Source organism: Callithrix jacchus, chromosome 17, assembly GCF_049354715.1.
Source record: "Callithrix jacchus isolate 240 chromosome 17, calJac240_pri, whole genome shotgun sequence".
Classification (NCBI taxonomy): domain Eukaryota; kingdom Metazoa; phylum Chordata; class Mammalia; order Primates; family Cebidae; genus Callithrix; species Callithrix jacchus.
Window position 1 is genome coordinate 9,729,235 of NC_133518.1, and position 12,751 is coordinate 9,741,985.

At 39.8% G+C, this 12,751-nt stretch overlaps 1 protein-coding gene across 50 annotated transcripts in view; it reads left to right on the forward strand.

Moving 5' to 3' along the window:
• TBL1XR1 (TBL1X/Y related 1) overlaps positions 1-12,751 on the forward strand; it is a 192,563-nt gene that overhangs the window by 28,116 nt on the left and 151,696 nt on the right. For 10 of the 50 annotated variants that reach the window (XM_078353784.1, XM_078353813.1, XM_078353785.1 and 7 more), the window contains one exon: positions 5,021-5,044. The exons of the other annotated variants lie outside the window; for them this stretch is intronic. The gene's annotated coding sequence lies outside the window, so the exon portion shown is untranslated. The remainder of the gene's footprint in view (positions 1-5,020; positions 5,045-12,751) is intronic. 50 annotated transcript variants of the gene reach the window in all.

A 12,751-nucleotide genomic window follows, 5' to 3' on the forward strand; every position in this document is an offset into this window, starting at 1 on the left:
GTTGTACTACTCTGTTACTGGAGATCTTTGTCATTTCTCTATTGAACTCCAATTATAACAGTAGTTTTATAGTGCCATTGCCCTAGTATACATGTAGTGCATAGTTTTCAAGATGTTCTAATGTGTAGCATTATTTTGAATAGTTTCTTATTCTGTGTATCTGCCATGATCATGCTTTTCTTTTCTTTCCTGTTTTTTTTGAGATGGATTTTTGCTGTTATTGCTCAGGCTGGAGTGCAGTGGTGTGATCTCAGCTCACCACAACCTCCGCCTCTCAGGTTCAAGTGATTCTCCTGCTTCAGCCTCCTGAGTAGCTGGGATTACAGGCATGGGAAACCATGCCCGACCAACTTTTGTATTTTTAGTAGGGATGGGGTTTCTTCATGTTGGTCAGGCTGGTCTTGAACTCTGAACCTGAGGTGATCCACCACCTCAGCCTCCCAAAGTGCTGGGATTACCCGCGTGAGCCACCGTGCCTGGCCGATCGTGCTTTTCTTAGCTTTGACTCTTTAGTGTCTCCTGGAACTCTTGAGATAGTAACTGAAATGTAAATTGATTGTTTTTATACCGTGAAACTTAACATAATGAAATAGTGCTTCCTAAAAAGCAGAAATGATGGTAAAATTCAAAGGTTTATCTACTTTTGTGGCTGCAAAGTGATTATATTAGGCTAATGATTACGAAAGGTGTAAATTCTAGATTTCAAGTCTAAAGAAATTGGTATCGGTGGAATTTGGTCTCCTGACATTGGAACATATTGAAGTGATAAATCTCCACTTTATTGATTAATGAACGACATTAAGAAAATAACATGTAATTACTATTCTACCTTAACAACTGAAATGGAGTTTTCATTTTTGTAAGTATGTAGTCAAGCTTTAGGGATTTAAGAATTTTAAATAATAAGAAAAGAAAAGCTAATCAGTTAGTTTAAGATGATTGACTGACTAGTGAGTAATTTGATTGGTAAGGCAAAGACAGGCAAACCAACATTTGTTCCCGCTCTTCAAATCTGTATTTTTCTATTACGGAAAACAATAAAATGGCTAAAGATTTCAATGAAGTGGATACTTTAAATAGTTGTAAAACAAATAATGCAGCTTTTAGGTTTAATAAGTAAATGTAATTCAGAAGTGACTGGCTTTTTATTTTAATACTTAATTTTTCTTGTCCTTTTTTTTTTTTTTTGAGATGGAGTTTTGCTCTTGTTACCTAGGCTGGAGTGCAGGGGTACAATCTTGGGTCACTGCAACCTCTGCCTCCCAGGTTCAAGTGATTCTTTTGCCTCAGCCTCCTGAGTAGCTGGGATTACAGGTGTGTGCCACCACACCTGGCTAAGTTTGTTGTTGTTTTTTTTTAGTAGAGGTGGGGTTTCTCTATGTTGGTCAGGCTGGTCTAGAAATCCCAACCTCAGGTGATCCACCCACCTTAGCCTCCTGAAGTGCTGGGATTACAGGCATGAGCCACTGTGCCTGGCTATTTTTTAAAGTATATTTTTATTGTAGCAGCAAATGTACACAACTTTGTAGAGAGAAAAAGTTCAGTATGTTCATGTCTGTCCTTTTTTTTTAAAATTGAGACAGAGTCACACAGCTGAGGCTGGAGTACAGTGGCACAGTCTCGGCTCGCTGCAATCTTTGCCTCCCAGATTCAAGCGATTCTCCTGCCCAGAATTACAGGTGTGGGCCACCGCGCCAGGCCTGGAAGCAGGCACTTCTAACATGGCAGCAGGCAAGAGAGTGTGAAGGAAGAGGAGGAAGAGTCCCATATAAAACCATCAGATTCATGAGAACAGCAGGGGGGAAGCTGCCCCCATGATCCTGTCACCTCCCACGAGGTCTCTCACTCAACACCTGGGGATTACTGTTCGAGATGAACTTTGGGTGGGAACACAAAGCCAAGCCATAACATGATATGATGTGGAACATCTTCTTACATGCATATTTACATATGTATGTCTTCTTTGAATAAGGTTTCTGTTAAATACCCTTAGTGTATTTTAAAAATAGGGTTGTATGTTTTCTTCCTTCCTTTCTTTTTTTTTTTTTTTTTTTTTGAGACGGAGTTTCGCTCTTGTTACCCAGGCTGGAGTGCAATGGCGTGATCTCGGCTCACTGCAACCTCTGCCTCCTGGGTTTAGGCAATTCTCCTGCCTCAGCCTCCTGAGTAGCTGGGATTACAGGCACGCGCCACCATGCCCAGCTAATTTTTTGTATTTTTAGTAGAGACGGGGTTTCACCATGTTGACCAGGATGGTCTCGATCTCTTGACCTGGTGATCCACCCGCCTCGGCCTCCCAAAGTGCTGGGATTTCAGGCTTGAGCCACCGCGCCCGGCCTGTACGTTTTCTTATTGGTGAGTTTTAAGAGTTCTTTATATTTTTTCTTTATTATATTTTATTTATCTCATTATTGTTGTTGTTATTTTTAGAGATGAGAGTTTCTCCATGTTGCCCGAGCTAGTCTGAAACTCCGAAGCTTAGGCAGTCCACCTACCTTGGCCTCCCAGAGTGCTGGGATTAAAGGTGTGAGCCACTGTGTCTTGCCTATGAGTCATTTTTTTTATATAGGGTCTGGCTCTGTTACCTAGGCTGGAGTACAGTTAGGTGATTTTGGCTCCCTGCACCCTCTGCCTTCCAGGCTCAAACAGTCCTCCCGCCTTAGCCTTCTGGTAGCTGGGTCTGCAGGGGCATACCACCATGCCGAGCTGATTTTTTGTAGAGATAGGTTTTCGCCATGTTACCCAGGCTGGTCTTGTATTCCTGGCCTCAAGTGATCCTCCTACTCGGCCTCCCAAAGTGGTGGGATTACAGGTGTGAGCCACTGAACCTGGCTGTATGATCCATTTTGAGTTACTTTTTGTGAAGAGTGTGAGGTCTGGGTCTGGATTGGATTTTGGCCTGTGGATGCTTACTTGTTCCAGCACTGTTTGTTGAATAGACTTTGCTCCATCGTGTTCCTTTTGTTACTTTGTCAGAGATCAGTTTTCTGTCTAGAGATGTATTCTGGGCTATTTTGTTCCCTTGATCTATTCTTTCTCTAATATGTTGTCTCGATAACTGTAACTTTTTGGGAAGTCTTAAGGTCAAGTAGGGCAAGTCCTTTCAGTTTGTTCTCTTCTTAAAAAAAAACTTGATATGAACTTAAGACTTAGTTTGTTGCTATCCACAAAATTTGCTGGGATTTTGATTGAGGCTGCGTTGAATTTGCAGATCAAGTTGGGAAGACAATACATATTGAACAGTATTGAGTCTTCACTGTCCAAGGAAATGGAATATTTCTCTCTTTGTTTAGTTCTTTATTTCATCAGACTTTGATAAGTTTTCTTCATATAGCTCTTATCCATGCTTTGTTAGATTTGTGCCTAAGTGTAATATAAATGGTTTGTGTTTTTCACTTCAAATTGGAAAGCGATTGACTTTTGTATGTTAACCTTGTATCCTGCAAGCTTACTGTAATTGCTTATTACTTCCTGGAGTTTTTTTTTTTTTTTATCAAAAAAAAAAAAAAAAAAAAAAAAACTGAGGCGGATGGATTGCCTGAGCTCAGGAGTTTGAGACCAGCCTGGGCAACATGGTGAAACTCTGTCTCTACTAAAATACAAAAAGTTAGCCAGACATGGCGGTGTGTACCTGTAATCCCAGCTACTTGGGAAGCTAAGACAGGAAAATCACTTGAAACCTGGGAGGCGGAGGTTCCAGTGAGCGGAGATCACACCACTGCACTCTGGCCTCAGCAACAAGAGCAAAACTCTGTCTTTAAAAAAATAGGCTGGGTGCAGTGGCTCATGCCTATAATCCCAGCACTTTGGGAGGCTGAGGCGGGTGGATCACAAGGTCAAGAGATCGAGACCATCCTGGTCAACAATAGGAAACCCCGTCTCTACTAAAAACACAAAAATTAGCTGGGCATGGTGCCTGTAGTCCCAGCTACTCGGGAGGCTGAGGCAGGAGAATTGCTTGAACCCAGGAGGTGGAGGTTGTGGTGAGCCAAGATCGTGCCATTGCACTCCAGCCTGGGTAACAACAGCGAAATTCCATCTCAAAAAAATATATATATATATATAAATAAATAAAATAATAATAATAATAATATAAGCTGGGCGTGGTGGCTCACGCCTGTAATGTCAGCACTTTGGGAGGCCGAGGTGGCCGGTTATGATGTCAGGAGATCGAGACCATCTAAAAATTCGCCAGACGTGCTGGTGCATGCCTGTAGTCCCAGCTACTTGGAAGGCTGGGGCAGGAGGATCGCTTGAACCCAGGTGGTGGAGGTTGCAATGAGCCGAGATCGCACCACTGCACTCCAGCCTGGCAACAGAGTGAAACTCTCTACCCCACCACAAAAAAAAAATCTTCAACAAACATGAAAATATATTTTACAATATTTTAAAGTAAGTATATATTTTTTCCTACAATGCTGTAGAGTATTTAAAATTTATAGGGATACCAGAGTCTTCTAGTTCATAATGTCTGTTTAGCCCAGCTCCAGAAGATGTGAAAAATGTCACTGAAATTTTGATAGGGATTTCATCGACTGCTGATCACTTTGGGGAGTATGAACATTTTAACAGTATTCTTTCAGTTCACGAACATGAGATATCTTTCCATTTATTTGTATCTTTTTCAATTTTTTTCTTCAAAAGTTAAAAGTAAAAATAGGGAGTGATGTGTAAATTAAGCCATTCAGGTTTTAACAATTTAGGGGCCATTTGAAGGTCCTTGGAGGAAAGAATACTTCGATAGCAAACATTGTGGTGGTTTTAAACCGAAACAGTTTTTATTTTTTTATTTTTTCCGAAACAGTTTTTAATGTCAAGTCAGCCCTAACCAAGCCACAATAATCTATTTTCCTCAGCCCTGGAACAAGAATTTTGAAATGTTATGTTGTTCTACGGTATGTTGCTGAGTGTATGCATGTGTAAGATTGCTGTTAAGGAGGGCATATAATCTGCTCGGCCTTCTTTATTGTTGATTTGTTGCTAAGAATTCTCTGGTTGAAGAAAATTATTTCCTTTTCAGGAATGTATTGGGGATATGTGTGAGGTGAGTAAAGATAAATATTTTTGTGCTTTGGCAAAAAGTGTTGGGTTTTTTACTGTTTAATTGTAATAACAAACAATGGATACATTTTGCATATTTCTGCAAGTATGTATAGAAAGTGATACACAGGAATTGAAGCTGGTAACTGCTTCAGAGAAGATTTGTTGACTAGGTGATATATTCACATTGTTCAAAACTCATAACTATTTTCTCCCCTACCCCTGACCACCAAGTTATTTTCCTGGAGCCAGCCACGGTCATTAGTTTTCTTTGTACCCTTACAGATACTTCATATACATAAAAGTAACGAAGTGTATACTTTACACCCTCTCTCGTATTGTTTTAAACACAAATAATAGGTACTAGTCACTTTGATGTATTTTGCTCTTTTTACCTTCTGTATTTCACATCTCACATCTATACAAAGAGCTTTCTTTCTTTTTTTCTTTTAAATGGCTACAAGGCATTTTACTGTATGGGTACTCCATAGTTTAACTGGTCTCTTCACTGATGGATATTCAGATTCACTCAGTCTGTTGAGTGAATAACCTTGGTACATGTATCATTCCCTGTGCATAAAAGGATATCTGTATGATAAATGATTGGAATTGCTAGGTCAAAGGATATGTGCATTGTAAGTAATGAGGGTAGTGACTGCCAGACTGACCTCACAGAGGCTGTAACCAGTTTCCATTCCTGCTCTCAGTGTGTCTCTGCCCACATTCTTGCCAACATAGTGTTACCAAATATTTTGCTCTTTGCTAATCTCCTAGTGAAGATATTACTTTAGTGTCTTTCTAATTTCTTTTTTTTGTTATTTTTTTCCCAATTTTTTTTTTTATTTTGAATAAGATTGAGCATATTTTTATATATATTTGAGTTATTTCTTAGCAGACTGTTTTGGGCTCTTCCATTTTTTAATTGTACTGTAATTTACGTAAGGTAGAGTACATACTTTGAGATGTATAACTCTATAAACTTTCTTTTAGTTGAGGTATAATTTACTTTTCAATAAAATGAGCAGATGTTAAGTGTACTGTTTTGATGAGTTTTAACTGCCTTGTCTGACCATGTAACCTATCCCACTCGAGATTTAGAACATTTCCATCACTCAGGAAATTTCCTCAGGCCCCATTTGAATTCAGTTTTCTATTCTCTCCATCTTAGGCAATAGATTTTCTCATTTCTGTTACCATAAATTAGTTGTGCCTATGATATTTTTAAGTTAAAACATGTTATGCACCCATGTAACTATGAACAAGATGGAGATATGGAACACGCCATGCCTTCCTGCAGGCGCCCTTGTCCTTTCTCCCGGTCAATGTCGTGCCCACCAAAGGTCGCCACCATGTTCACCTTAGTTCACCTAGAGACCAGTCCTGTAAATCTGTGCTTCATCATTTATTGTATCAAGCAGCAGTTTCTTTCTCATTGATACATATACATGAATGTAATACTGTTACTATCTATTTTACTCTTTGAACAGATGTGTATTTTTCAACATTGTGCTATTCTGAATTAAACTGCTGTGAATATTCTAAAGTATTTAACATCTTTTTGGTGTGTTAGAAGTGGAATTGATAATAGGATATAGATAGATGTTTCACTTTAGAAATTGCCATAATCATTCCTCAAAAGGGTTGTACCAGTCTGCACTTTCACTAGCAATGTTTGTGATTTCTAGTCGCTCTATATCTTTGCCAACAATTAGTATTTGATTTGTTCCTTTTTAGTTTCAGCTATTTGGATGGGAATGTGTGGTATCTCATTGCGGTTATAATTTGAATTTTCTATGACAAATGATGTTGAGAATCTTTGCATGTGCTTATTGTTGATACATGATTCTTAACTGAGTGATGGGTCTTAGAATAATTTTTTTTTTTTGAGACAGCCTCACTCTGTTGCCAGGCTGGAGTGCACCGGCATGATCTAGACTCACTGCAGCCTCTGCCTCCCAGGTTCAAGCAAATCCTGCTGCCTTGGCCTCCCCAGTAGCTGGGATTACAGGCACCCACCATTGTGCTCGGCTAATTTTTGTATTATTATTATTGTTTTTTTTTTTGTGAGATGAGGTTTTACCATGTTGGCCAGCCTGGTCTTGACCTCAGGTGATCCGCTTGCCTTGGCCTCCCAAAGTGCTGGGATTACAGGCGAGAGCCACTGTTTCCAACCTAAAATTGTCTATGATTCTGGTAGTATACTTTTTGAAAGGCCTTCTCCGTTTTGCAGTTACAATATTTTAATATAACGTGCCATCAAACATAGGAGGTTTTGTTATTTTGTGTACCTGCATAAAACAGGAAAAATCTTGATTAAGATACTAGGCTGAGTGCGGTGGCTCACGCCTCTAATCCCAGCATTTGGAAGGTGGGGGCGGGCAGATCACTTGAGGCTGGGAGTTCAAGACTAGCCTGGCCAACATGGTGAAATCCCATCTCTACTAGTAATACAAAAATTAGCCGGGTGTGGTGGCGCATGCCTGCAGTCCCAGCTGCTCGGGAGGCTGAGGCATGAGAATCGCTGGAACCCAGAAGGTGGAGGTTGCAGTGAACCGAGATCACACTAGTGCACTCCAGCCTGGGTGACAGGGTGAGACTCCATTTCAAAAACAAACTTAGAATATTTATCTTATGCTTTTAGACATACTTTTTTTGGCTTATATTCTACTCTTCTACCATCTATGAGAGGGAAAATATAAATGAAATAAATTGGTGAAAGTATCCTCCCACATTTTTCACTTTTAGAACTCCCCTGAATTACTTTGCCTTAAGAGTGTGTTTCTTCTTTGACTTCTGTATCGTGAAGAGTGTTGGGGGCGGAGGGTGTGCTTTCTTCAAAGAGTTCAGAAAAAAACTAAGAGCCATTGGTGCTGTGCTCTTGAGCCAATTTTGTGAATTGTAGAACCAGCCTGTATTTTTTACTGTAGTTTTAGGAATTTTGGTAGACTGTCCTGATTCTCTAGCTCCTGTACCTCTTCCCGTTATTAGTTAATTGGTGTTCAGAGGTTAAAAGATGAGCCCACTACTGATTGTTTCAGAGTTTTCCTCCGACGTTTCTAACCTCTGTTCTGCAAATGTTGATGCTGGTTGCATATTTACAAGCAATTCCAAATATGACGTGATACTTGGCCAACACTAATTTTAAGATGAATTCTGATTTCAGATTGTGTGTCTTACAGTTAGTACAGTGTGAAGGTCAGAGTAATGATCCGTTTGAAGAATAACTGCCCTTGCTTAAGGAAATCATAGTATTTGTCCTACTTAGTAACTGTAGTTTGTGTGTTTGAAGGTGTATAGGGGTGTATGTGTGTGACATTCATGTGTCACTTCATGAGTACTTTCTGAGAAGTTGTCATTGCTTGAACATTATAGAATGTGTTTCACAAACTCAGATGCTGTAGTCCACTACACACCTGTGCTATATAGAATAGTCTATTGCTCTGCAAATCTGTATACAGCATGTTACTGTTATGAATACTGTAGGCAATTGTAACACAATGGCAAGTAATTGTGTATCTAAACATAGAAGAGGTACAGTAAAAATATGGTATAATCGGGACTATTGAATATGTGGTCTGTTGACTGAACTGTTGTTATGTGGTGCATGTGTATGATGTGCACACATTCGTTACTCTGTTTGCGTGTGTATAAAACTTTGCTCAGAGAAGGAAAAAAACCCTACCAAGTATGTAGCTTAATTATTTACTGCCTTCTAAACATTCATGTGCTCATCAATGCTGCTTTGGGGAATCAGTCTGCTGCTGATGGTCATTTTATAATTACTGCCTTTTTTTTTTTTTTCTTGGACGTGGAGTCTTGCTCCCATCACACAGGCTGGAGTGCAGTGGCACAGTATTGGCTCACCAATCTCCACATCCTGGGTTCAAGCAATTCTCCTTTCTCAGCCTCCCGAGTAGCTAGGATTACAGGCATGCGCCACCAAGCCCAGCTAATTTTTGTGTTTTTAGTAGAGACAGGGTTTTACCATGTTGGCCAGGCTGGTCTTGAACTCTTGACCTCAGGTGATCCACCTGCCTCAGTCTCTCAAAGTGCTAGGATTCCAGGTGTGAGCCGTCACGCCTGGCCAATTATTGCCTTTTATGCAGGGTTTGACATTCTTAGTGCTGAGTTCAGAATCTTTTACTTGCATGTTATTCATTGAAAAATGGAATTAACCTAACTGGCAGAAGGTAAATAACAATGTGAGATGTGTGTGGGAAATAATCTGCTGACTGCTAGTCAGGGTTTTGGGGAAAAGAGAACCTAAGGGGCATGTAGACTAGCTAAAAGAAACACATGGAGAAGTAAGGAATCAAGGACTGGCACAGGGGTTGTCTAAGATAATAGGCAAAACAGTCAGAAAAACAGGAAAACAAATTAGACTATAACAAATGGAAATTTACAGTGTTCAGCATTTACCAGATTTCCAAAACAAATACAACAAACCTAGGTGTGTTTGTGTACATTAACTGGCTTTGCTTTAGCGCTTACATATATATTAATTAACTGGCTTTGTTTTAGCATTTATATATATATTAATTGCACTTTATGTTCTGGAGTACATGTGCAGAACATGCAGGATTGTTGCATAGGTACATACATGGCAGTGTGGTTTGCTGCTTCCATCCATCCTTTTATTTATTTTTATTTTTTTGAGACAGAGTCTCACTCTGTCGAATGCAGTGGTGCAATCTCAGCTCACTGCAACTTCCGCCTCCTGGTTTCAAGCTATTCTCCTGCCTCAGCCTCTGGAGTAGCTGGGATTACAGGCATGTGCTGCCACACCCAGCTAATTTTTGTATTTTTAGTAGAGACGGGGTTTCACCATGTTGGTCAGGCTGGTATTGAACTCCTGACCTCATGATCCACCCGCTTCAGCCTCCCAAAGTGCTGGGATTACAGGCGTGAGCCACCGTGCCCGGCTCTAGTCTTGCTATTAACTGCTACTTTATATTAAGTTAAATTAAACTATGATGAGGTTGAATGCATTAATGTGGTGATATCAGCGACCTTGATCTACTAATAAAGCTTTAAAAAGTTTTGAACAAATAGACATCCTAAATTTTACTGCAAAAAACAAAAGGTAGCATCCTAATGAAGAAGCAAAACTATTGTCTTGAAACTCAGGGGCCAGCATTGCTTCGCTTGGAAGCTGTGGCCATCATCTTTGGTAAGCCCTGTGCAGCAGGTGGCAGCAGGGACATGACTTGCTTAGAGAGGACTTTCTTTTTCTTGTAGAAGCTAGTACTTCATAAAACTTAGCACTGATTATAATCATTTACTTGGATGACTTTTTTGTCTGTTCCCACCTGATCGTTGCCGACTGACATATCTTTAGTGCTTGAAAGCGGTGCTATAAATTTAGCGCTTATTTGAAGAAAGAAGAGAGAATGGAGATAAAAACTCATGCTGCTGAAAATGTGATGAGAATTTTTCGTCTTGGTTTTTCAAGTAGTTACTTTGATCAAGCTTGTCATTTATATGTGTATAAATTATATATATTGACTTTTGTATAGTATTTCTTTTAAATAAATCATAGATTTCTCACAACATCATTGCATGTGCTTGATTTTAAAATAGAGGGCCCTTATTTTATAAAATATGTACTCCAGTTGTGCTATACATGGTAATTTACTTAACACTTTTAAGGTAATCTTTTTTTAGCGTTAGGGAATTGATATAATTTCAAGTAGCTACTTCATTCGTTATTGGAATTGAGCTATTTACTTTCCTCAGCAGCAGGAAAATCAGCCTCAGCCTTTTCAACCTATGGTAGAAACTGATTTCTTTTTTTTTTTTTCTTCCCCTGCATTGAGAAAATCCACCCGAGTGCCACATAAGTAAAAACCATCTTTGCCACTACAGGAATTAAAAATAAAAAAAATTCTTGTTCTTCTAACATTTTAGGAGAATTAAAACTTTAAATAGGTATCTCTGCATTGAGGCTTTTTGTGTGCTAATGATTTTAGAGATCGTGTTGTATTGTAGAGATCATGCTTAGTTTTTGCGGTGGGGAAGTATGTCCATTTAGTGGGCTTAGTAGTTTAATGTGCTCTCCCTAGGATGGATGTTTCTGGTCTTGATATTTATCTTTTGTAGAAGAATGATATCTCTTTAGTATTACTTGAGGTGTGGGGGAGGGTAGGTTGATTTCTTGGGTTTGTATAACCTCAGGGCTGTTAGTAGTTGTCCAATTTTCTTAAATCTAGTGGTGTTCAGCCAGAGTCCCTGAAGCACCACAGATGATTTTCTCACCATATCTATATGCAGGGCTGTCAGCGTCTTAGCTCCTCCTAGTTATTGCTTCTGAATTGTCTCCTGGGAGCAACACCATAGCAACGGGATTTTCAGGGTCTAATATATAATATGAAACCTAGGAATATACCATAGGGATGAATGGCTCCTCTGTCAGTTGTAGCCTTCTTTTAAATTCCTATCTATATAGGCTGGGCGCAGTGGCTCATGTCTGTAATCCCAGCACTTTGGGAGGCAGATCACGAGGTCAGGAGTTGAAGACCAGCCTGGCCAACTCGGTGAAACCCCGCCTCTACTAAAAATACAAAAATTAGCTGGGCATGATGGTGCGCCCCTGTAATCCCAGCCACTCGGGAGGCTGAGGCAGGAGAATGGCTTGAACCCAGGAGGCTGAGGTTGCAGTGAGTCGAGATCGTGCCACAGCACTCTAGCCTGGGTGACAGAGCAAGACTCTGTCTCAAAATAAATAAATAATAATCTCATATTTACAGTGGAATTTGCAGCAGATTATGTATTTAAGAAGTGTTATAAAAAGTGCTCAGTTCTTCGGTGTTAAATGCTTTTTATTTTTCTATCATATAGATTGTTTTGTTGTAAACTGCCATGGTGAGACCTTAAGATACATGAAATAGGTAGGTTGGAAAACTGTGAGCAAATCTAGTAGCCTCGCGGGTGGAGGGGAAACAAGTGAAATAAAATACTTGCAAGGATAGTATTTATGATCTTTAAACTTCTTTGAGCTATACTTTACATATAACATGCATTTGAAGTATATTTGAATAATATACAAATGTACATACCTGTGCAATTGAAGACAAATATATATTTTTTTCTTTAACATTTTTTCTTAACATCTCCAGATTCTTTTTTTTTTTTTTTTTTGGGAGACAGAGTCTCTCTGTAGCCCAGGCTGGAGTGCAGTGGCATGATCTCAGCTCACTGCAACCTCTGCCTCCCGGGTCCCAGTTCAAGCGGTTCTCCTGCCTCAGCCTCCTGAGTAGCTGGGATTACAGGCACACGCCATCATGCCCAGCTAATTTTTGTATTTTTAGTAGAGACGGGGTTTTACCATGTTGACCAGGCTGGTCTTGAACTCCTGACCTCTTGATCCTCCCGCATTGGCCTCCCAAAGTGCAGGGATTACAGGCGTGAACCACCGTGGTGGGCCAGATGTTTTAAACTGGAAAAGTTCTCTTGTTCCCAATTGCAGCCAGTCCCCTTTTCCACCCCCATCCCAGGAAACCACTGATTTGCTTTGTAACATAACGCTACAGATTAGTTTTGCTTTTTCAGAAATTTCATATGACATTTCATTCCATTTTGTGGTAGGGAAAATAAAGATCCCTTTAAGACATCCATACTCTTAATTCCTGGAACCTGTGGATATTTAGCCTTCCATGGCAAAAGGGATTTCACACATGTGGTTAAGTTAAGCGCCTTGATGCAGACAGTAATG